The sequence below is a fragment of the Panulirus ornatus genome, chromosome 62 (genome assembly GCF_036320965.1).
Source record: "Panulirus ornatus isolate Po-2019 chromosome 62, ASM3632096v1, whole genome shotgun sequence".
Classification (NCBI taxonomy): Eukaryota; Metazoa; Arthropoda; class Malacostraca; order Decapoda; family Palinuridae; genus Panulirus; species Panulirus ornatus.
Genome location: NC_092285.1, coordinates 5739554 through 5766468, shown reverse-complemented (window position 1 = coordinate 5766468; position 26915 = coordinate 5739554). Strand labels below are relative to the sequence as shown.

The 26915-nt window shown below is 41.2% G+C and overlaps 1 protein-coding gene across 1 annotated transcript in view; it reads right to left on the bottom strand.

The window, feature by feature from the left end:
- The window catches only part of LOC139745771 (uncharacterized), a 35610-nt gene that overhangs the window by 6037 nt on the left and 2658 nt on the right, over positions 1–26915 (bottom strand). The gene's annotated exons all lie outside the window — the stretch shown is intronic.

The following is a 26915-nucleotide window of genomic DNA, read 5'->3' as shown; positions in this document are numbered from 1 at the left end:
TAACATTCAGAAATCAAAATCTTTTTATTATGTTTTAAGATAATATACAGATGAGATCCCAACATTCATTAAAAGATATCAAAATCTGAACATTTGAACTTAATAGTGCAAGGAAACAGATGAAAGAATGGCCAAACCCACCCACATACATACGTATATACATAAACGCCTACACGTTTATGAGGATATTTGTGTCTGAGGAGGAGGGGATGAGGAGAAGTGGGAGACCAAATTAGGGGTGGAAAAATGGAGTGAAAAAAATTTTGAGTGATCAGGGCCTGAACATGCAGGAGGGTGAAAGGCGTGCAAGGAATAGAGTGAATTGGAACGATGTGATATACCGGGGTTGATGTGCTACCAATGGATTGAACCAGGGCATGTGAAGCGTTTGGGGTAAACCATGGAAAGTTTTGTGGGGCCTGGATGTGGAAAGGTAGCTGTGGTTTCGGTGCATTATACATGACAGCTAGAGACTGAGTGTGAACGAATGTGGCCTTTCTTGACTTTTCCCAGCGCTACCTCGCACACATGTGGGGGAGGGTGTTGTCATTTCATGTGTGGCGGGGTGGCGACGGGAATGAATAAGGGCAGACAGTATGAATTATGTACATGTGTATATGTGTATATGTCTGTGTGTGTATATATATGTATACGTTGAGATGTATAGGTATGTATATGTGCGTGTGTGGACATGTATGTATATACATGTGTATGTGGGTGAGTTGAGCCATTCTTTAGTCTGTTTCCTTGTGCTAACTTGGGAGACAGCGACAAAGTATAATAATAATATTTCAACGTATATATACATATATACACAGACATACACATAAATACACATGTACACATTCATACTTGCTGCCTTCATCCATTACTGTCACCACCGTGCGACACAGGAAACAGCATCCCGCTCCCCCTGCGTGCGCATGAGGTAGCACTACGAAAAGACAACAAAGGCCACATTTGTTCACACTCAGTCTCTAGCTGTCAAATGTAATGCAATGAAAATACAGCTCCCTTTCCACATCCAAACCTCACAAAACTTTCCATGGTTTACTCCAGACATTTCACATGCCCTGGTTGAATCCACTGACAGCATGTCAACCCCGGTATACCACATTTCAATACACCCTCTTCTGCCCCCTCAACCACACTCTTTTTATTACCACACATTTCTCTTACCCTTTCATTACTTACCCAATCAAACCACCTTACACCACATATTGTCCTCAAACGTCTCATTTCCAACACATCCAACCTCCTCCACACAACTCTATCTATAGCCCATGCCTCACAACCATATAACATTGTTGGAACCACTATTCCTTCAAACATAAAAATTTTTGCTTTCCGAGATAACGTTATCGCCTTCCACACATTCTTCAATGCTCCCAGAACCTTCGCCCCCTCCCCGACCCTGTGACTCACTTCCACTTCAGTGGTTCCATCCACTGATAAATCCACTCCCAGATATCTAAAACACTTCACTTCCTCCAGTTTTTCTCCATTCAAACTTACCTCCCAATTTACTTGTCCCTCAAACCTACTAAACCTAGTAACCTTGCTCTTATTCACATTTACTCTCAGCTTTCTTCTTTCACACACTTTACCAAACTCAGTCACCAGCTTCTGCCATTTCTCACCTGAATCAGCCACCAGCGCTGTATTTTCAGAGAACAACTGATGCACTTCTCAAGCCCTCTCTCCAAAAGTCTTGCATCCATGAACAAATAAAGCAACCATGGAGACATCACACACCCCTGCCGCAAACCTACATTCACTGGGAACCAATCACTTTCCTCTCTTCCTGCTCGTACATACGCCTCACATCCTTGATAAAAATTTTTCACTACTTCTAGTAACTTACCTCCCACACCATATACTCTTAATACCTTCCACAGAGCACCTCTATCAACTCTATTATATGGCTTCTCCAGATCCATAAATGCTACACACAAATCCATTTGTTTTTCTAAGTATTTCTAACATACATTCTTCAAAGCAAACACCTGATCCACACATCCTCCAACACTTCTGAAACCACACTGCTCTTCCCCAACCTGATGCTCTGTACATGCCTTCACCCTCTCAATCAATACCCTCCCATACAATTTCCCAGAAATACTCAGCAAACTTATACCTCTGTAATTTGAACACTCACCTTTATCCTCATTGCCTTTGTACAATGTCACTATGCATGCATTCTGCCAATCCTCAGGCACCTCATCATGAGTCATACATACATCAAATAACCTTACCAACCAGTCAACAATACAGTCACCCCCTTTTTTAATAAAATCCACTGCAGTACCATCCAAACCCGCTGCCTTTCCGGCTTTCATCTTCCGCAAAGCTTTCACTACCTCTTCTCTGTCTACCTATCCTCTTGGTCAATCTTTCCTCACTCATTCTCTCCATGTGACCAAACCATTTCAAAACACCCTCTTCTGCTCTCTCAACCACACTCTTTTTATTACCAAACATCTCTCTTACCCTATTATTACTTACTAGATCAAACCACCTCACACCACATATTGTCCTCAAACATCTCATTTCCAGCACATCCACCCTCCTCCGCACAACTCTATCTATTGCCCACACCTCACACCCATATAACGTTGTTGGAACCACTATTCCATCAAACAAACCCATTTTTGCTTTCCAAGATAATGTTCTCAACTTTCACACATTCTTCAACGCTCCCAGAACTTACGCCCCCTTCCCCACCCTATGATTCACTTCCGCTTCCTTGGTTCCATCTGCTGCCAAATCCACTCCCAGATATCTAAAACATTTCACTTCCTCCAGTTTTTCTCCATTCCAACTTACCTCCCAACTGACTTGACCCTCAACCCTACTGTACCTAATAACCTAATAATGTTAATTGATAGGTGCGTGAAAGAAAGACTTTTGGATGTTAATGTTCTGAAAGGTGCAACTGTAGGGATGTCTGATCATTATCTGGTGAAGGTGAAGATTTGTAGAGGTTTTCAGAAAAGAAGAGAGAATGTTGGGGTGAAGAGAGTGGTGAGAGTGAGCTTAGGAAGGAGACTTGTGTGAGGCAGTACCAGGAGAGACTGAGTACAGAATGGAAAAAGGTGAGAACACGTAAGGGGAGTGGGGGAGGAATGGGATGTATTTAGGGAAGCAGTGATGGCTTGTGCAAAAGATGCTTGTGGCATGAGAAGCGTGGGAGGTGGGCAGATTAGAAAGGGTAGTGAGTGGTGGGATGAAGAAGTAAGATTATTAGTGAAAGAGAAGAGAGAGGTATTTGGACGATTTTTACAGGGAAATAATGCAAATGACTGGGAGATGTATAAAAAAAAAAAGAGGCAGGAGGTCAAGAGAAAGGTGCAAGAAGGAAAAAAGAGTGCAAATGAGAGTTGGGGTGAGAGAGTATCATTAAATTTTAGGGAGAAAAAAAAGATGTTTTGGAAGGAGGTAAATAAAGTGCGTGAGACAAGGGAACAAATGGGAACATCAGTGAAGGGGGCTAATGGGGAGGTGATAACAAGTAGTGGTGATGTGAGAAGGAGATGGAGTGAGTATTTTGAAGTTCTGTTGAATGTGTTTGATGATAGAGTGGCAAATATAGGGTGTTTTGGTCGAGGTGGTGTGCAAAGTGAGAGGGTTAGGAAGAATGATTTGGTAAACAGAAAAGAGGTAGTAAAAGCTTTGCAGAAGATGAAAGCCAGCAAGGCAGTGGGTTTGGATGGAATTGCGGTGGAATCTATTAAAAATAGGGGTGACTGTATTGTTGACTGCTTGGTTAGCTTATTTAATATATGACTTGGTGAGGTGCCTGAGGACTGGCGGAATGCTTGCATAGTGCCATCATACAAAAGAGTGAGTTCGCAAATTACAGATATAAGATTGTTGAGTATTCCTGGGAAATTATATGGGAGGGTATTGATTGAGAGGGTGAAGGCATGTACAGAGCATCAGATTGGGGAAGAGCACCATGGTTTCAGAAGTGGTAGAGGATGTGTGGATCAGGTGTTTGCTTTGAAGAATGTATGTAAGAAATACTTAGAAAAGCAAATGGATTTGTATGTAGCATTTATGGATCTGGACAAGGCATATGATAGAGTTGATAGAGATGCCCTGTGGAGGGTATTAAGAATATATGGTGTGGGAGGTAAGTTGTTAGAAGCAGTGAAAAGTTTTTATCGAGGCTGTAAGGCATGTGTTGGAAGAGAGGAAAGTGATTGGTTCTCAGTGAATGTTGGTTTGTGGCAGGGGTGCGTGATGTCTCCATGGATGTTTAATTTGTTTATGGATGGGGTTGTTAGGGAGGTGAATGCATGAGTTTGGAAAGGGGTAAGTATGCAGTCTGTTGTGGACGAGAGAGCTTGGGAAGTGAGTCAGTTGTTGTTCGCTGATTATACAGTGCTGGTCGCTGATTCAGGTGTGAAACTGCAGAAGCTGGTGACTGAGTTTGGTAAAGTGTGTGAAAGAAGAAAGCTGAGAGTAAATGTGAATGAGAGCAAGGCTATTAGGTACAGTAGGGTTGAGGGACAAGTCAATTGGGAGGTAAGTTTGAATGGAGAAAAACTGGAGGAAGTGAAGTCTTTTAGATATCTGGGAGTGGATTTGGCAGCGGATGGAATCATGGAAGTGGAAGTGAATCATAGGGTGGGGGAGGAGGCGAAAGTTCTGGGAGCATTGAAAAATGTGTGGAAGTCAAGAACGTTATCTTGGAAAGCAAAAATGGGTATGTTTGAAGAAATAGTGGTTCCAACAATGTTATATAGTTGTGAGGCATGGGCTATAGATAGAATTGTGCGGAGGAGGGTCGATGTGCTGGAAATGAGATGTTTGAGGACAATATGTGGTGTGAGGTGGTTTGACTAAGTGATGAAAGGGTAGTAAAAAGAGTGTGGTTGAGAGAGCAGAAAAGGGTGTTTTGAAATGGTTAGGTCACATGGAGAGAATGAGCAAGGAAAGATTGACAAAATGGATATATTTGTCAGAGGTGGAGGGAACGAGGAGAAGTGGGAGACCAAATTGGAGGTGGAAAGATGGAGTGAAAAAGATTTTAAGTGATTGGGGCCTGAACATGCAGGAGGGTGAAAGGTGTGCAAGGAATAGAGTGAATTGGAACGATGTGGTATACTGGGGTCGACTTGCTGTCAATGGATTGAACCAAGGCATGTGAAGCGTTTGGGGTAAACCATGGAAAGTTTTGAGGGGCCTGGATGTGGAAAGGGAGCTGTGGTTTTGGTGCATTATACATGACAGCTAGAGACTGAGTGGGAACAAATGTGGCCTTTGTTGTCTTTTCCTAGAGCTACCTCGCGCACATGCAGGGGGAGGGAGTTTTTATTTTATGTGTGGTGGGGTGGCAACGAGAATGAAATGTATAGGTATGTATATGTGCGTATGTGGACGTGTATGTATATACATGTGTATGTGGGTGGGTTGGTCCATTCTTTCGTCGATTTCCTTGCACTACCTTGCTAACGCGGGAGACAGCAACAAATTATAATAAATAAAATATGTATATACATATATATATATATATCATTATTATTGTTATTATCATTATCATACTTTTTGCTGTCTCCCGTGTTAGCAAGGTAGCGCAAGGTAACAGACGTAAGAATGGCCCAACCCAGCCACATGCATGTCCACAGATGCACATATACACACCTATACATTTCAACCTATATGTGTATATATATATATATATATATATATATATATATATATATATATATATATATATATATATATATATATATATATATATATGTGGGTGATTATTGGTGCATATGCACCCGGGCATGAGAAGAAAGATCATGAGAGGCAAGTGTTTTGGGAGCAGCTGAATGAGTGTGTCAGTGGTTTTGATGCACGAGACCGGGTTATAGTGATGGGTGATTTGAATGCAAAGGTGAGTAATGTGGCAGTTGAGGGAATAATTGGTATACATGGGGTGTTCAGTGTTGTAAATGGAAATGGTGAAGAGCTTGTAGATTTATGTGCTGAAAAAGGACTGATGATTGGGAATACCTGGTTTAAAAAGCGAGATATACATAAGTATACTTATGTAAGTAGGAGAGATGGCCAGAGAGCGTTATTGGATTACGTGTTAATTGACAGGCGTGCGAAAGAGAGACTTTTGGATGTTAATGTGCTGAGAGGTGCAACTGGAGGGATGTCTGATCATTATCTTGTGGAGGCTAAGGTGAAGATTTGTATGGGTTTTCAGAAAAGAAGAGTGAATGTTGGGGTGAAGAGGGTGGTGAGAGTAAGTGAGCTTGGGAAGGAGACCTGTGTGAGGAAGTACCAGGAGAGACTGAGTACAGAATGGAAAAAGGTGAGAACAATGGAAGTAAGGGGAGTGGGGGAGGAATGGGATGTATTTAGGGAATCAGTGATGGATTGCACAAAAGATGCTTGTGGCATGAGAAGAGTGGGAGGTGGGTTGATTAGAAAGGGTAGTGAGTGGTGGGATGAAAAAGTAAGAGTATTAGTGAAAGAGAAGAGAGAGGCATTTGGACGATTTTTGCAGGGAAAAAATGCAATTGAGTGGGAGATGTATAAAAGAAAGAGACAGGAGGTCAAGAGAAAGGTGCAAGAGGTGAAAAAAAGGGCAAATGAGAGTTGGGGTGAGAGAGTATCATTAAATTTTAGGGAGAATAAAAAGATGTTCTGGAAGGAGGTAAATAAAGTGCATAAGACAAGGGAGCAAATGGGAAGTTCAGTGAAGGGCACAAATGGGGAGGTGATAACAAGTAGTGGTGATGTGAGAAGGAGATGGAGTGAGTATTTTGAAGGTTTGTTGAATGTGTTTGATGATAGAGTGGCAGATATAGGGTGTTTTGGTCGAGGTGGTGTGCAAAGTGAGAGGGTTAGGGAAAATGATTTGGTAAACAGAGAAGAGGTAGTGAAAGCTTTGCGGAAGATGAAAGCCGGCAAGGCAGCAGGTTTGGATGGTATTGCAGTGGAATTTATTAAAAAAGGGGGTGACTGTATTGTTGACTGGTTGGTAAGGTTATTTAATGTATGTATGACTCATGGTGAGGTGCCTGAGGATTGGCGGAATGCGTGCATAGTGCCATTGTACAAAGGCAAAGGGGATAAGAGTGAGTGCTCAAATTACAGAGGTATAAGTTTGTTGAGTATTCCTGGTAAATTATATGGGAGGGTATTGATTGAGAGGGTGAAGGCATGTACAGAGCATCAGATTGGGGAAGAGCAGTGTGGTTTCAGAAGTGGTAGAGGATGTGTGGATCAGGTGTTTGCTTTGAAGAATGTATGTGAGAAATACTTAGAAAAGCAAATGGATTTGTATGTAGCATTTATGGATCTGGAGAAGGCATATGATAGAGTTGATAGAGATGCTCTGTGGAAGGTATTAAGAATATATGGTGTGGGAGGAAAGTTGTTAGAAGCAGTGAAAAGTTTTTATCGAGGATGTAAGGCATGTGTACGTGTAGGAAGAGAGGAAAGTGATTGGTTCTCAGTGAATGTAGGTTTGCGGCAGGGGTGTGTGATGTCTCCATGGTTGTTTAATTTGTTTATGGATGGGGTTGTTAGGGAGGTAAATGCAAGAGTTTTGGAAAGAGGGGCAAGTATGAAGTCTGTTGAGGATGAGAGAGCTTGGGAAGTGAGTCAGTTGTTGTTCGCTGATGATACAGCGCTGGTGGCTGATTCATGTGAGAAACTGCAGAAGCTGGTGACTGAGTTTGGTAAAGTGTGTGGAAGAAGAAAGTTAAGAGTAAATGTGAATAAGAGCAAGGTTATTAGGTACAGTAGGGTTGAGGGTCAAGTCAATTGGGAGGTGAGTTTGAATGGAGAAAAACTGGAGGAAGTTAAGTGTTTTAGATATCTGGGAGTGGATCTGGCAGCGGATGGAACCATGGAAGCGGAAGTGGATCATAGGGTGGGGGAGGGGGCGAAAATTCTGGGAGCCTTGAAGAATGTGTGGAAGTCGAGAACATTATCTCGGAAAGCAAAAATGGGTATGTTTGAAGGAATAGTGGTTCCAACAATGTTGTATGGTTGCGAGGCGTGGGCTATGGATAGAGTTGTGCGCAGGAGGATGGATGTGCTGGAAATGACATGTTTGAGGACAATGTGTGGTGTGAGGTGGTTTGATCGAGTGAGTAACGTAAGGGTAAGAGAGATGTGTGGAAATAAAAAGAGCGTGGTTGAGAGAGCAGAAGAGGGTGTTTTGAAGTGGTTTGGGCACATGGAGAGAATGAGTGAGGAAAGATTTGACCAAGAGGATATATGTGTCGGAGGTGGAGGGAACGAGGAGAAGAGGGAGACCAAATTGGAGGTGGAAAGATGAAGTGAAAAAGATTTTGTGTGATCGGGGCCTGAACATGCAGGAGGGTGAAAGGAGGGCAAGGAATAGAGTGAATTGGAGCGATGTGGTATACCGGGGTTGACGTGCTGTCAGTGGATTGAATCAAGGCATGTGAAGCGTCTGGGTTAAACCATGGAAAGCTGTGTAGGTATGTATATTTGCGTGTGTGGACGTATGTATATACATGTGTATGGGGGGGGTTGGGCCATTTCTTTCGTCTGTTTCCTTGCGCTACCTCGCAAACGCGGGAGACAGCGACAAAGTATAATAAAAAAAAAAAATATATATATATATATATATATATATATATATATATATACATATATATATATATATATATATATATATATATATATATATATATATATATATATATATACACATATATATATATATATATATATATATATATATATATATATATATATATATATATATATATATGTGTGGATGGGGTTGTTAGGGAGGTGAATGCAAGAGTTTTGGAAAGAGGGGCAAGTATGAAGTCTGTTGTGGATGAGAGAGCTTGGGAAGTCAGTCAGTTGTTGTTCGCTGATGATACAGCCCTGGTGGCTGATTCATGTGAGAAACTTCAGAAGCTGGTGACTGAGTTTGGTAAAGTGTGTGAAAGAAGAAAGTTAAGAGTAAATGTGAATAAGAGCAAGGTTATTAGGTACAGTAGGGTTGAGGGTCGAGTCAACTGGGAGGTAAGTTTGAATGGAGAAAAACTGGAGGAAGTAAAGTGTTTTAGATATCTGGGAGTGGATCTGGCAGCGGATGGAACCATGGAAGCGGAAGTGAATCATAGGGTGGGGGAGGGGGCGAAAATCCTGGGAGCCTTGAAGAATGTGTGTAAGTCGAGAACATTATCTTGGAAAGCAAAAATGGGTATGTTTGAAGGAATAGTGGTTCCAACAATGTTGTATGGTTGCAAGGCCTGGGCTATGGATAGAGTTGTTGAATGGAGTTTGAATGGAGAAAAACTGGAGGAAGTGAAATATTTTAGATATCTGGGAGTGGATTTGGCAACGGATGGACCATGGAAGCAGAAGTGAGTCACAGGGTGGGGAAGGGGGTGGAGGTTCTGGGAGCATTGGAGAATGTGTGGAAGGCAAGAACATTATCTTGGAAAGCAAAAATGGATATGTTTGAAGAAACAGTGGTTCCAACAATGTTATATGGTTGCGAGGTGTGGGCTATAGATAGGGTTGTGCGGAGGCGGGTGGATGTGTTGGAAATGAGATGTTTGAGGACAATATGTGGTGTGAGGTGGTTTGATCGAGTAAGTAATGAAAGGGCAAGGGAGATGTGTGGTAATAAAAAGATTGATACACACACATATTTTTTTTCTTTTTTTTTGCTTTGTCGCTGTCTCCTGCGTTTGCGAGGTAGTGCAAGGAAACAGACGAAAGAAATGGCCCAACCCACCCCCATACACATGTATATACATACACGTCCACACACGCAAATATACATACCTATACATCTCAATGTACACATATATATACACACACAGACACATACATATATACCCATGCACACAATTCACACTGTCTGCCTTTATTCATTCCCATCGCCACCTCGCTACACATGGAATACCATCCCCCTCTCCCCTCATGTGTGCGAGGTAGCGCTAGGAAAAGACAACAAAGGCCCCATTCGTTCACACTCAGTCTCTAGCTGTCATGCAATACTGCCCGAAACCACAGCTCCCTTTCCACATCCAGGCTCCACACAACTTTCCATGGTTTACCCCAGACGCTTCACATGCCTTGATTCAATCCACTGACAGCACGTCAACCCCGGTATACCACATCGATCCAATTCACTCTATTCCTTGCCCTCCTTTCACCCTCCTGCATGTTCAGGCCCTGATCACTCAATATCTTTTTCACTCCATCTTTCCACCTCCAATTTGGTCTCCCACTTCTCCTCGTTCCCTCCACCTCCGACACATATATCCTCTTGGTCAATCTTTCCTCACTCATTCTCTCCATGTGCCCAAACCATTTCAAAACACCCTCTTCTGCTCTCTCAACCACGCTCTTTTTATTTCCACACATCTCTCTTACCCTTACATTACTTACTCGATCAAACCACCTCACACCACATATTGTCCTCAAACATCTCATTTCCAGCACATCCACCCTCCTGCGCACAACTCTATCCATAGCCCACGCCTCACAGCCATACAACATTGTTGGAACCACTATTCCTTCAAACATACCCATTTTTGCTTTCCGAGATAATGTTCTCGACTTCCACACATTCTTCAAGGCTCCCAGAATTTTCGCCCCCTCCCCCACCCTATGATTCACTTCCGCTTCCATGGTTCCATTTCTAATTTTTTTTTTTTTTTTTATACTTTGTCGCTGTCTCCCGCGTTTGCGAGGTAGCGCAAGGAAACAGACGAAAGAAATGGCCCAACCCCCCCCCCCCATACACATGTACATACACACGTCCACACACGCAAATATACATACCTACACAGCTTTCCATGGTTTACCCCAGACGCTTCACATGCCTTGCTTCAATCCACTGACAGCACGTCAACCCCTGTATACCACATGACTCCAATTTACTCTATTTCTTGCCCTCCTTTCACCCTCCTGCATGTTCAGGCCCCGATCACACAAAATCTTTTTCACTCCATCTTTCCACCTCCAATTTGGTCTCCCTCTTCTCCTCGTTCCCTCCACCTCCGACACATATATCCTCTTGGTCAATCTCTCCTCACTCATTCTCTCCATGTGCCCAAACCATTTCAAAACACCCTCTTCTGCTCTCTCAACCACGCTCTTTTTATTTCCACACATCTCTCTTACCCTTACGTTACTTACTCGATCAAACCACCTCACACCACACATTGTCCTCAAACATCTCATTTCCAGCACATCCATCCTCCTGCGCACATCTCTATCCATAGCCCACGCCTCCCAACCATACAACATTGTTGGAACCACTATTCCCTCAAACATACCCATTTTTGCTTTCCGAGATAATGTTCTCGACTTCCACACATTTTTCAAGGCTTCCAAAATTTTCGCCCCCTCCCCCACCCTATGATCCACTTCCGCTTCCATGGTTCCATCCGCTGACAGATCCACTCCCAGATATCTAAAACACTTCACTTCCTCCAGTTTTTCTCCATTCAAACTCACCTCCCAATTGACTTGACCCTCACCCCTACTGTACCTAATAACCTTGCTCTTATTCACATTTACTCTCAACTTTCTTCTTCCACACACTTTACCAAACTCAGTCACCAGCTTCTGCAGTTTCTCACATGAATCAGCCACCAGCGCTGTATCATCAGCGAACAACAACTGACTCACAGGTAGTATGTTTGAGGAAAGGAACCTGGATGTTTTGGCTCTGAGTGAAACGAAGCTCAAGGGTAAAGGGGAAGAGTGGTTTGGAAATGTCTGGGGAGTGAAGTCAGGGGTTAGTGAGAGGACAAGAGCAAGGGAAGGAGTAGCAATGCTCCTGAAACAGGAGTTGTGGGAGTATGTGATAGAATGTAAGAAAGTAAATTCTCGATTAATATGGGTAAAATTGAAAGTTGATGGAGAGAGGTGGGTGATTATTGGTGCATATGCACCTGGGCATGAGAAGAAAGATCATGAGAGGCAAGTGTTTTGGGAGCAGCTAAATGAGTGTGTTAGCGGTTTTGATGCACGAGACCGGGTTATAGTGATGGGTGATTTGAATGCAAAGGTGAGTAATGTGGCAGTTGAGGGAATAATTGGTATGCATGGGGTGTTCAGTGTTGTAAATGGAAATGGTGAAGAGCTTGTAGATTTATGTGCTGAAAAAGAACTGATGATTGGGAATACCTGGTTTAAAAAGCGAGATATACATAAGTATACTTATGTAAGTAGGAGAGATGGCCAGAGAGCGTTATTGGATTACGTGTTAATTGACAGGCGTGCGAAAGAGAGACTTTTGGATGTTAATGTGCTGAGAGGTGCAACTGGAGGGATGTCTGATCATTATCTTGTGGAGGCATTTCTAATTATCCTATAATATTATTCCACATTTTCCAGTCATCTTTATCCATATTTTCTTCATATAAATTTTGCACTCTATGGATTAAATTGACTTCTGTGTTGATGATTGTGACATGAGGGTTGAAAGATGTGTCGTAAGTGATACCTAGATGCTTTACTAAGTGGGGATTGTTGGTATTTTAGGGTTCTGGTAGGGAGGAGGTTGGTTTCATTTCTGTCAAATGCTTAACAGCAATCTGGGCATTCTCATATTTAAGATAAGTCTGTTTACAGCTCGGTGTTGTTTATGCAGATTTTTCATTGTCTAGCCACTTGTGGGAGCATGTGCATGTACAGCAAATCAATTAGCATTATGATTGTTGCAGTGTCTGGTCAGTCAATCGTAGAACCATACTTTACTGTTGTGACATCACCATAAAGGTTTAACTCCCTAGTGTTAATGTAATCTTACACTTATTTTTCTAATGTTGATCTGTCTAAAATCCTATTGAACCCCTACCATGTGTCAGTTTAACATAAACTTCCTCATCACACCATCATCATCACCAAATGACCCATAAACCATGAACAATGCATTCTAAGCAAACAAAAAAAGGTTAGATGTCAGTGATCCAAGTGCACATTAAACCAGTATTGTTTTTATTTTTCTTCCCATATACTTGATATTCAAAGGTTATTCGGTCATTATATATTAAGTGCAGAAAAATTTTGTGAAGATGGCTTATTGCAATGCAGTGATGCTAAGATTATTTGCTATTTGTTAGAAAACCATATGTTTATTACATCCTATCAGATGAGTCGAGGGATTTACGAGAAGTCATTGTAACAGTGTTTTAACCTCATCTACGAGTATGATATCTACAAGCCCACGGTTTATGGTAAACCCTCATTGTTATGTGCTGACCTTGTCTATAAGTATAACAGCCATGAGATTACTCTCCATTATAATCTCTTGTAACAAAGTTGTCACCTCATCCACTAGCACAGTAGCTATGATCCTGGGCTTTATGGTAAACCCTAATGAAAATGTTTGATGCCATCCTTGGGTGAAGATGCTGAGAGTTTATCATAATCCTAGACTCTTTAAGATGATGACTGAGATGCTGAAGTCCCATGGCTGTAACTTTAATAGGAATAGCATAAGGTACGTGTGACAGGCTGGAAACTGAGCTTTCAAGGATTCATTTCTTAATTTCAGTTCAAGCTAAGGATGAAATTAAGTGTTGCAAAAGAATGGAAGACAGCAGCCAGAACTTCCTAACTGAACTGTATCCCCTGTTAGGTTAATTGGGATGTGACCAGGGTTGATCAAGGGAGTATAAGGAAAAACAGGTAGCATGAAACCTGTTGGTTTATAAAGAAGTTATCATCCAAAAGGGTCTCACTTGTCAGTTAGACGACGATGACAAAAATCAAACTTTCCCAATTTCTTCAGCATAAATATCTATTACATTATCTATTTCCTGTGACTTAGTGTCACTGCAGCTTTAACATAAGTGCTTGGGATTGATTGACCAAACTTTCTTAGATATTCTAAATATGTGTGTAAAATCACCCTTTGATTTTCATTTTCTAAAGAAAAAGAAATTCAAATGACTAAGTCTTTCCTTGTCGGGATAGTTTTGCAGCCACAGTATTATCATGGTTGACCAGTGGCCGTCTGTGAGTTTTGTCTTGTCAAAGGCGTAAGATCAAATAGCAAGCCAGTCTCTACAGTGATCAACATGCTAGTTAACAAAAAGACAATAGAAATAAAAAAGTCTAAAACTGATTGGAAGTATGTTTAACTGGTGCATCTGCTTCCTCTTAGTGGAAGCATCCACCACCAGCAAACAGCAAATGCACATGGCAAACAAACCTCTCAGTAATTTAATGTCTACAGTTTATTCAGCCATAAATATCATGTTATTTGCCAGTAAAATTAGGTATATTTTGGTTGCTATGGGAAGGTTGTTGAAGAACGCATGTTCTGTTAATTTCTAGAGCTGTTTCACTTTTACCAGTGATGTTTCAGTTTCAGGACACCAAAGCACTGATTAACAAAGGAGAGAGTGGCAACAGCTATGAAGAACATGGAAAATATGGGGTTTGATAATATGCAAATCAGTGAAATACCGACAGAAATCAACAGATCCTATGAAAACCTTGTATACCTTCCTCTTGCACCCCAAAATTTACCTAAGTTTCAATAATATTAAAAAAGAAAGCATCATTATTGGTTACTGTTTACATCTAATCAACCAAATACAAACATTATCTAACAAACGTTCTGGTCATGTACTTCTGCAAAAGATGATATCCTTGACATCTTTTGACTATATTATAAGATATCAAAGTAAATTTCTGGTGCTAAGGTTAATCTGGAGATGTCATCATGGATTCTGTTGATTTCTTTGTCTTTCATTTACAATCTATATTATATAACCAAGCATTTCCCATGATCTTCAGAGCCTATACAACTCCCATTTCTCATGATCATCCCAGCCCTCACAACTACCATTTCCCATGATCTTCACAGCCCTCACACATACCATTTCATGGTCTTCACAGCTCTCATAACTACCACTTCCCATGATCTTGACATCCCTCATAACTATCATTCCCTATGATCCTCAAAGCCATCACAACTACCATTTCCTGTGATCTTCACAACCCTCTCAACTATTACCTAATTTGCTATAACAGTTTTAAAAATATTTGAATGCTCCATATCCCACTCCCTTATTCTCATTCTACTTTAAATATGGTAAACTGCCACTGCAAAGCAAAATCAATAATATCCTCAGTAATTTCTAAGCTGATACATTCCCTATTTACTCAGCATTCTCCCTGATTTCAAAGCTCTCCCCACAACCACTTCTTTCTTATCATACAATAAAAAGAAACCAAATAATGTTTTTCCAGTCTAATTCACTTCCTGTCTATCTATATCTCAAGGCCTGTTCCCTCCAGGAACTCTCTTACAGCAGGGACCATGGCAAAAGTCTCCATAGCTGGAGAACTCCATTGCTGCTCCTCATCCTTTAGTGTCTCACCCTTAACAGGCCACTGGCTGAAGGCAACTCCAGCACAGTGTTTCAGGAGGCTACTACTTAATGTTCCTACAGATTACTTCTACCTAATGTGTCTACCTAAAGATCCTGCCTAAAGTACCAACTAAGTGCTATAAGTCCAATAATATGTCTTCTTTCTGTTCCTATTAATCTCTTCTGTTGTTATTCATTTATATTATTCATTATACTTGACTGATGTTTCCTGCATTAGCAAGGTAGTACCAGGAAGGAGACAAAGAATGATCCATCTCCTCACATACACACACACACAAATATACCTCGCTGTTTCCTACGTCAGTGAGGTAGCACCAGGAAACAGACTAAGAGAGAATGGTCCATCCACTCATATATGCATATCTTTCTTTTTTCTTTCATACTATTCGCCATTTCCCGCATTAGCGAGGTAGCATTAAGAACAGAGGACTGGGCCTTAGAGGGAATATCCTCACCTGGCCCCCTTCTCTGTTCCTTCTTTTGGAAAAAAAAAACAAAAAACGAGAGGGGAGGATTTCCAGCCACCCGCTCCCTCCCCTTTTAGTCGCCTTCTACGACACGCAGGGAATACGTGGGAAGTATTCTTTCTCCCCTATCCCCAGGGATATATATATATATATATATATATATATATATATATATATATATATATATATATATATATATATATATATATATATATGCATATATATGCATATATATATATATATACATAAATGCCCATACACGCACATATACATACATATACATATCAACATATACATACATATACATACACATACACAGACATATACATTTTTACACATGTACATATTTATACTTGCTTGCCTTCTTCCAATCCTGGCACTATCCCGGCACACAGAAAACAGCAACGCTACTCCCTGCTTCAGTGAGGTAGCACCAGGAAAAAAGACAAAAAAAGGCCACATTTGTTCACACTCAGTCTCCAGCTGTCATGTGTAATGCACCAAAACCACAGCTCCCCATCCACATCCAGGCCCCACAGACCTTTTCATGGTTTACCCCAGATGCTTCACATGCCCTGATTCAGTCCACTGACAGCAAGTCGACCCTAGTACACCACATTGTTCCAATTCACGCTATTCCTTGCACACCTCTCACCCTCCTGTATGTTCAGGCCCTGATCCCTCAAAATCTTTTTCACTCCATCCTTCCACCTCCAAATTGGTCTCCCACTTCTTGTTCCCTCCATCTCTGACATATATCCTCTTTGTGAACGTTTCCTCAATCATTCTCTCCACATGTCATCATCCCTAAAAGACTTTTGCAAGTTATGTGTAGTTGCCCTTGACATATCCAAAGCTTTTGACAGAGTGTGGCATAGGGGTCCATCTCTAAGCTCCCCTCTTTTGGCTTCCCATCCTCCCTTTGCTCCTTCATACCAAGATTCCTCTCTGGCTGATCTATCACTGTGGTCGTTGATGAATCAGCCTCCCCCCTTTTCTCCAACAGCAGTGTCTCTCAAGATTCTGTCCTGTCGCCTACACTTTTTTCTCCTTTTTCCAGCAATATCCTCTCCACAAATAATCCAGTGCACTCATACACGGATGACTCAACACTGAATTCATCCACATCCTTCAAATCTGCTCACTCTTCTCTCACTCAATCTGCATCTCATCTTGACACAGCTTCCTTAATAAATTCAGACTTGGACAGCATATCGCAGTGAAGAAGACGAAATTTTGTTAAATTTAATGCCTCCAAGACCCAGTTTCTACCCATCTCTCTGTCAAAAACTCCTCAAAACTCTCATCTCTCCTTTGATGGTTCTGTAATTCTACCTCTTGACTCAATGAACATACTTGCTATTACTGTAACACCCACTCTTTCTTGCAAATCCCACATTACATGTGTTTCAGTTATTATTTCAGTGAACCCCAATTTTCCCTGATCCTCATACCCCTCAAAACAATATACCTTATTTAGTACTGTAGAATAGAATTTATTACTCCAAAATATGTTCCACTAAACTATCATTCTATTCTTTACACAATGTATTACATTTACAAAAAAAAATCACTTAATATCTAAAGGTAAGAGAAATGAAGAGCTAAACAAGATTTCAACCTTGAAATTTTTTAAAATAATACCTGTGAAATGTTTAGAGTGTAATTTGGAGCATTATTTTTATATGCAATCTAAATTAAGTGATATTTGTGATAGTTAGGTTTGTCTTGGAAAAAGTGGGGTCAATGTAGAAAATCAAATGAACATCTGAAAAGTACCCAATATGTAAAAAAGAAACATCTAATTTATCTATAAATTATACTTAGTCACTGTCTCCCACATTAGCAAGTTAGGGCAAGCAAAAAGACGAAAGAATGGCCCAACCTACTCACATACACAGGTATATACATAAACGCCCACACACACACACACACATATACATACTTATACATTTCAACATTTTTTTTTTTTTTTATTATACTTTGTCGCTGTCTCCCGCGTTTGCGAGGTAGCGCAAGGAAACAGACGAAAGAAATGGCCCAACCCCCCCCTACACATGTATATACATACGTCCACACACGCAAATATACATACCTACACAGCTTTCCATAGCTTACCCCAGACGCTTCACATGCCTTGATTCAATCCACTGACAGCACGTCAACCCCGGTATACCACATCGCTCCAATTCACTCTATTCCTTGCCCTCCTTTCACCCTCCTGCATGTTCAGGCCCCGATCACACAAAATCTTTTTCACTCCATCTTTCCACCTCCAATTTGGTCTCCCTCTTCTCCTTGTTCCCTCCACCTCCGACACATATATCCTCTTGGTCAATCTTTCCTCACTCATCCTCTCCATGTGCCCAAACCACTTCAAAACACCCTCTTCTGCTCTCTCAACCACGCTCTTTTTATTTCCACACATCTCTCTTACCCTTACGTTACTCACTCGATCAAACCACCTCACACCAAACATTGTCCTCAAACATCTCATTTCCAGCACATCCATCCTCCTGCGCACAACTCTATCCATAGCCCACGCCTCGCGACCATACAACATTGTTGGAACCACTATTCCTTCAAACATACCCATTTTTGCTTTCCGAGATAATGTTCTCGACTTCCACACATTCTTCAAGGCCCCCAGAATTTTCGCCCCCTCCCCCACCCTATGATCCACTTCCGCTTCCATGGTTCCATCCACTGCCAGATCCACTCCCAGATATCTAAAACACTTCACTTCCTCCAGTTTTTCTCCATTCAAACTTACCTCCCAATTGACTTGACCCTCAACCCTACTGTACCTAATAACCTTGCTCTTATTCACATTTACTCTTAACTTTCTTCTTCCACACACTTTACCAAACTCAGTCACCAGCTTCTGCAGTTTCTCACATGAATCAGCCACCAGCGCTGTATCATCAGCGAACAACAACTGACTCACTTCCCAAGCTCTCTCATCCCCAACAGACTTCATACTTGCCCCTCTTTCCAAAACTCTTGCATTTACCTCCCTAACAACCCCATCCATAAACAAATTAAACAACCATGGAGACATCACACACCCCTGCCGCAAACCTACATTCACTGAGAACCAATCACTTTCCTCTCTTCCTACACGTACACATGCCTTACATCCTCGATAAAAACTTTTCACTGCTTCTAACAACTTTCCTCCCACACCATATATTCTTAATACCTTCCACAGAGCATTTCTATCAACTCTATCATATGCCTTCTCCAGATCCATAAATGCTACATACAAATCCATTTGCTTTTCTAAGTATTTCTCACATACATTCTTCAAAGCAAACACCTGATCCACACATCCTCTACCACTTCTGAAACCACACTGCTCTTCCCCAATCTGATGCTCTGTACATGCCTTCACCCTCTCAATCAATACCCTCCCATATAATTTACCAGGAATACTCAACAAACTTATACCTCTGTAATTTGAGCACTCACTCTTATCCCCTTTGCCTTTGTACAATGGCACTATGCACGCATTCCGCCAATCCTCAATCAACATATACATACATATACATACACAGACATATACATATATACACAAGTACATATTCATACTTTCTGCCTTCATCCATTCCCATCGCCACCCCGCTACACATGAAACAACACATCCCCACATGCGCGTGTGGTAGCGCTAAGAAAAGACAACACTCAGTTATTCACACTCAGTCTCTAGCTGTCATGTGAAATGCACTGGAACCACAGCTCCCTTTCCACATCCAGGCTCCACAAAACTTCCCATGGTTTACCCCAGATGCTTCATATGCCCTAGTTCAATCCATTGACAGCATGTTGACCCCAGTATACCACACTGTTCCAGTTCACTCTATTCCTGGCACGCCTTTCACCCTCCTGTATGTTCAGGCCCCGATCACTTAAAATTTTTTCACTCCATCCTTCCACCTCCAATTTGGTCTCCCACTTCTCCTCATTCCCTCCGCCTCTCCACCTCTGTCATGAATATATATCTTCTTTGTCAATCTTTCCTCACTCATTCTCTCCATGTGACCAAACCATTTCAATACACCCTCTTCTGCTCTCTCAACCACACTCTTTTCATTACCACACATCTCTCTTACCCTTTCATTACTTACTCAATCAAACCACCTCACACCACACTGTCCTTAATCATTTCATTTCCAACACATCCACCCTCCTCTGCACAACCCTACCTATAGCTCGCAACCATATAACATTGTTGAAACCACTATTCTTTCAAACATACCCATTTTTGCTCTCCGAGATAACGCTCTCGCCCTCCACACATTCTTCAACATTCCCAGAACCTTCGCTCCCTGCCCCACCTTATGACTCACTTATGCTTTCATGGTTCCATCCGCTGCCAAATCCACTCCCAGATATCTAAAAGACTTCACTTCCTCCAGTTTTTTTCCATATAAGCTTGCCTGCCAATGAACTTGTCCCTAAACCCTACTGAACCTAATAACCTTGCTCTTATTCACATTTAGTCTCAGCTTTCTTCTTTCAAACACTTTACCAAACTTAGTCACCAACTTCTGCAGTTTCTCACCTGAATCAGCCACAAGCACTGTATCATTAGTAAACAACAACTGACTCACTTCCTAAGCCCTCTCATCCACAACAGACTGCATACTTGCCCCTCTCTCCAAAACTCTTACGTTCACCTCCCTAACAACTCCATCTATAAACAAATTCAAACACCTATGGAGACATCATGCACCCCTGCTACAAACTGACATTCACTGGGAACCAATCACTTACCTCTCTTCCTACTCGTACACATGCCTTAAATCCTTGATAAAAACTTTTCACTGCTTCCAGCATGTACTCTTAATATACTCTTAATACCTTCCACAAAGCATCTCTATCAACTCTATCATATGCCTTCTCCAGATCCATAATTGCTACACACAAATCCATCTTTTTTTCTAAGTATTTCTCACATACATTCTTGAAAGCAAACACCTGATCCACACATCCTCTACCGCTTCTGAAACCACATTGCGCTTCCCTAATCTGATGCTTTGTAGATGCCTTCACCCTCTCAATCAATACCCTCCCATATAACTTCCCAGGAATACTCAACAAACTTATACCTCTGTAATTTGAACACTCACCATTGTCCCCTTTGCCTTTGTACAATGGCACTATGAATGCATTCCACTAATCCCCAGGCACTTAACCATGAACCATACATACATTGAATATCCTTACCAACTAGTCAACAGGATATTCAATGTATGTATGGTTCACGGTGAAGTGCATGAGGACTGGCAGAATGCATGCATAATGCCACTGTACAAATATATGCATACATATATATTTTTTCATGCTTGTTCACCATTTCCAGTGTAGTGAGGTGATGCCATAGATAAATAAAGAACAGTCTCATTTGCTCATAGGCTCAGCCAAGCCCCATAGACCTCTCTGTAAACCCCTGTATGAAGTATCACTCCAATTTCTCTATTCCATGCATGACTCATGCCCTCCTTCATACTCAGGCCCTGGTAGCTCTAAATATCTTTCACTCTATCCTTCCATCTCCAATTCAGTCTCCCCATTCTTCTTTTCCCCTTCACTTCTAATGTGTATACCTTCTTAGTCAGCCTCTACTCACTTATCCTCTCCATACAAATCATTTCAGCACACCCTCTTCAACTCTCTCATTCATACTCTTCTCACTACCATGCTTCTCTCTTATCCTGTCATTTCTTAACTGTCTCCACACCACATACTATCCTCAACATATCCACCCTCTTCTGTACTGTCTTATATCTATGACCAACACCTTGCATTCATACATCAGTGTTGCTAGTATTCTATCAAACAAACCTATCATTACCCTTGCAGTGGCCTCTTTTTCCACATACTCCTCAATGCACTGATGACCTCAAGCCCCCTCATCCACACTATAGCTTACTTCAACTCTCATAGTTCCATCTTTTGCCATGTCTAATCTAAGGTATCTAAAACACGTTACTTCCATCAAGTTCTCTGTCAGAATTTATAGCCTTACTTTTATTCACATTAACTCACAACTTTCTTTCAAACACTCCTAAACACAGACACCAGCTTCACAATTCCTCACTCGAGTTGGCCAACAAGCCATGTCACCAGCAAACAACAACCAACACTTCTAAGGCTCCCTCACCCTTCAATATACTGCACACTTTCCCCTTTCTTCAAGACATTTTCAGCTATCTCCTTCACTATCCCATCCATAAACAGCTACAAGTGACATCAAACTCCCTTGCTGCAGACCCATAACCACTAACCTTTGTGTCTTTCACATTGTGCTCAAGTCTTACTTTCTTGATAGAAACTCCTCACTGCTTCAAGAACCTTTCTGCCTGTGCAATATGTTAATAACATCTTCCACAAAACATAATTATAAACCCTAGTAAATGCTTTCTCCAAATCCCAGAAAATCCTCTATCTCTGTGTATATCTTACAGATTCTTCAAAACAAACATCTACTCCACACATCCTCCACCATTCCAGAAGTGACATTTTTCTTCCCCAGTCTGATGCTCTGTGCATGCCACCACCCTCTCTTTCACCCATACAGCTATCCAGGTATACTCAACAAATTTATACCTCTGGAATTTGAAAATTCATCTTTATTCCCTTGCATTTAAGGAATAGCATAAATCTCACCTTCAATCATATATACACTGAAAATCCTAACTGACCAATCATTTCTTGAGAAATTCACTTCACTTCCATTCACTCTAGTCACTCTACCACACTTCAACTTAAGCAAGGCATTCAGCATGTCTTCTCTTTTCACTAAACCACTTCCCATGACCTGCTCACTTCACAAAGTTTTACATCCCAAACATTCCTTATCTAAGACCTTGTCATCTAACATATCTAAGTCCTTCAAAATAATCACTCCATTGCCTCTTCACCCCTTGTTTGCCTGCAACCACTTCTCCATTTGCCCCTTCACTGATGCTCCCTTTCTTTTTCCTCAAAATATTCACCTCCTTCCTAAACATTTTCTTATTCTTCCAAAGGTGTGCCAATACTCATTCAACCTAAACCTTTTGCCCTCTTTTTTCAGCTCCTTCACCTTCCTAATGACGTGGTGTTTCCGCTAGTGAACCTCCTAATCATCTGCTTCCCTTCCCTGCAGGTAATGCCCATACACCTCTCTCTTCTCATTAACTAACATCTTAGTTCTTCATCCCATCACCCACTACCCTTTGTGGTTGAAATAGTTTCTTTCAAACTTGTTTGCCATTTCCCATACAGCAAGATAGCACAAGATACTTAAGAAAGATATTATTTGCTCATATCCATTACCCAGCAAACATGTACCGTATGATGTGCCAAAAGGAAAACCTATTCACGTCTCTCTGTGGTTCCCCTAAACTCTTAATATGCACTGTTTCAGCCCATAACTAAATACCACATTGCTCCAAAACATTCAATCCCATGCATGCCTCACACCTTTCAGCATGCTCAGCCCATGTTCACTCAAAACATCTTTCACTCTCATCCTGCCTTCTCCATTTTGGTCTCCCCCTTCTCCCTGTTCCCTCCACTTCTGACATGTATACCCTCATAGCCAGCCTCTCTTCACTCATCTCCATATGTCCAAAGATTTCAGCACACCCTCTACCATTCGCTCAACCTTACTCTTACTACTACCACGCCTCTCTCTTACTGTATTATGTTTTAATCAATCAATCATCCTCACATCCAATACTGTCCTCAAAAATGTTGTTTCCAAAACATCCATCCTCTTCTGTACTTTTTTAGCTATAGTCCACATCTTGCATCCATCCATAGTAGTGACCTCACTTTCTACATTGCTTATTACACTCAGGACTTTAGCATCCTCACCTACCTTATGGCTTGCTTCAGCTTCCATAGTTCACTCCACTGCCACTGCCATGTATCTGAAACACCTCTTTTCCTCCAGATTCTCTCCAATCATATTCACACTTCTATGTGCTTGTTTCTCTTCTCTGCTGAATCAATAACCCTACTTCTACTTACATCTAATCCCAACTATCTCCTCTTTTGACTCTCTCAAACTCAGAAGCACCCTTCTGCAATTCCTAACTCATCATCAAACAGCGAATGACTCTTCTCCCAGGTTCCCAGATCTACAACAGACGGCATACTTGCCCCTTCTCTCAAAAAGCCAAGCCCATACCTCCCTCAGCACCCTCATCCAAAGACAGATCAAATAGTTATGGTAACATCACGCACCCTTGCCACATACCCACCTTCACCTGACACCAATCACCCCATCTTCCTATTCACACAATCACCTTACACTCTAAACACCTCAATGTTTCTGGTAGCTCTCCTCCCACACTACATATTCATAACATCTTCCACCAAGCATACCTATCAATAATGTCATACACTTTCTGCCACATTCAAAACCTTCCTTTCTCATAAAAATTCTTCAAAGCAAAAACCTGATCTATACACTCTCTAACATTCCTTGAAATTTACCATTGCCAAATTTTATACTGTGTTCTTAAATATTATATAATGCAGAAAATCAGGTTCCACAATGGCTACCATACTGTTTACATCCTACACAAGCAATTGAGGATGAAACCAGACATTCGAAGCTCATTGTGATGAGAGGATAACCCAATTTATTTCCAGTCATCATCATAAATCTTCACTGCTAAAAAGGCTAGGTGAGGTTTTCATAGATTCTGTTTCACATGTGCATAAAATAAATATCCACACATTTTCCCTGATATTCATAACCCTCCCCACAGTTGCTTTAAGTCATACCATATACTATAATGCTCTAAGTAATGTTCACGCCTGTTACTGTATTTCATTCTGCAAACATTATAGAAGTATTGCAGAGCAGAATCATTCAATATCACAAATATCACTGGTTGGTGAGGATATTCATTGCATGTATGGTTCATCATGAAGTGCCTGAGGATTGGTGGAATGCATGCATAGTGCTATTGTATAAAGGCAAAGGGGAGAAAGGTGAGTGTTAAAATTACAGAGGTATATGTTTGTTGAGTATTCCTGGGAAATTATATGGGATGGTATTGATTGAGAGGGTCAAGGCATGTACAGAGCATCAGATTGGGGAAGACCGGTGTGGTTTCAGAAGTGGTGGATCAGGTGTTTCCTTCGAAAAATGTATGTGAGAAGTACTTAGAAAAGCAGATAGATTTGTTTGTAGCATTTATGGATCTGGAGAAGGCATATGATAGAGTTGATAGAGATGCTCTGTGGAAGGTATTAAGAGTATATGGTGTAAGAGTTAAGTTGTTCAGAGCAGTAAAAAGTTTTTATCGAGGATGTAAGGCATGTGTATGAGTAGGAAGAGAGGAAAGTGACTGGTACCCAGTGAATGTTTGTTAGCAGCAGGGATGCATGATGTCTCCATGGATGTTTAATTTGTTTATGGATGGGGTTGTTAGGGAGGTGAATGCAAGAGTTTTGGAGAGAGGGGCAAGCATGCAGTCTGTTGTGGATGAGAGAGCTTGGGAAGGGAGTCAGTTGTTGTTCGCTGATGATACAGCGCTGGTGGCTGATTCATGTGAGAAACTGCAGAAGTTGGAGGCTGAGTTTGGTAAAGTGTGTGAAAGAAGAAAGCTGATAGTAAATGTTTATAAGAGCAAGGTTATTTGATTAAGTAGGGATGAGGGACAAGTAAATTGGGAGGTAAGTTTGAATGGAGAAAAAACTGGAGGAAAAGAAGTCTTTTAGATATCTGGGAGTGGATTTGGCAGCGGATGGAACCATGGAAGTGGAAGAGAGTCACAGAGTCGGGGAGGGGCGAAGATTCTGGGAGTGTTGAAGAATGTGTAGGTGAGAACATTATCTCGGCGAGCAAAAATGGGTATGTTTGAAGGAATAGTGGTTCCAACAATGTTATATGGATGTGAGGCATGGGCTATAGATAGGGTTGTGCAGAGGAGGGTGGATGTCTTGGAAATGAGATGTTTGAGGACAATATGTGGTGTGAGGTGGTTTGATCAAGTAAGTAATGAAAGGGTAAGAGAGATTTGTGGTAGTAAAAAGAGTGTGGTTGAGAAAGCAGAAGAGAGTGTATTGAAATGATTGACAAAGAGGATATGTGTGTCAGAGGTGGAGAAAACAAGAAGTGGGAGACCAGACTGAAGGTGGAAAGATGGAGTGAAAAAGATTTTGAGCGATCGGGGCCTGAACATACAGGAAGGTGAAAGGCGTGCAAGGAACAGAGTGAACTGGAACGATGTGGTATACCGGAGTCGATGTGCTGTTGATGGATTGAACTAGGGCATGTGAAGTGTCTGGGGTAAACCATAGAAAGTTGTGTGGGGCCTGGATGTGGAAACGGAGCTGTGGTTTCGGTGCAATATACATGACAGTTAGAGACTGAATGTGAACGAATGTGGCCTTTCTTGTCTTTTCCTAACGCTATCTCGCACGCGTGCAGGGGGAGGGGGTTGTCATTTCATGTGTGGCGGGGTGGCGACGGAAGTGAATAAAGGCAGCAAGTATGAATTATGTACATGTGTATATATGTATGTGTCTGTGTATGTCTGTATATGCATACGTTGAAATGTATAAGTATGTATATGTGTGTGTGTGGACGTGTTTACATGTGTATGTGGGTGGGTTGGGCCATTCTTTCGTCTGTTTCCTTGCGCTACCTCGCTAACGTGAGAGACAGCAACAAAGTATAACAGATAAATGATATAAATGCTCCACATTTTACCGGAATACATGAATAGTTCAATAAAGTTTGTGAAATAACATCTCTCATACTGTAAAAGATCCACTCAATTAATGAAATATATATCTATAAATATTACTGCTTTTCTCTATGTAATTTTTACACTTTAGTTTTGTTACCTTGATTTAGATGATGACACTGAGTCACATGAATGAAATAGGATTGCAGTGCAGTTGGCTAAATAGAACTATAATGAAATAGAAAACTTAGCTAAGTAATAAAACTTAAATTTAAAGCCACAGGTTAATGGTTTTTCTGTGTATATTTCTATAATCATATTTTGCATTCTCCATCTTAGACATACTGTTGTGACAGATACTCTTTACAATCATCCAT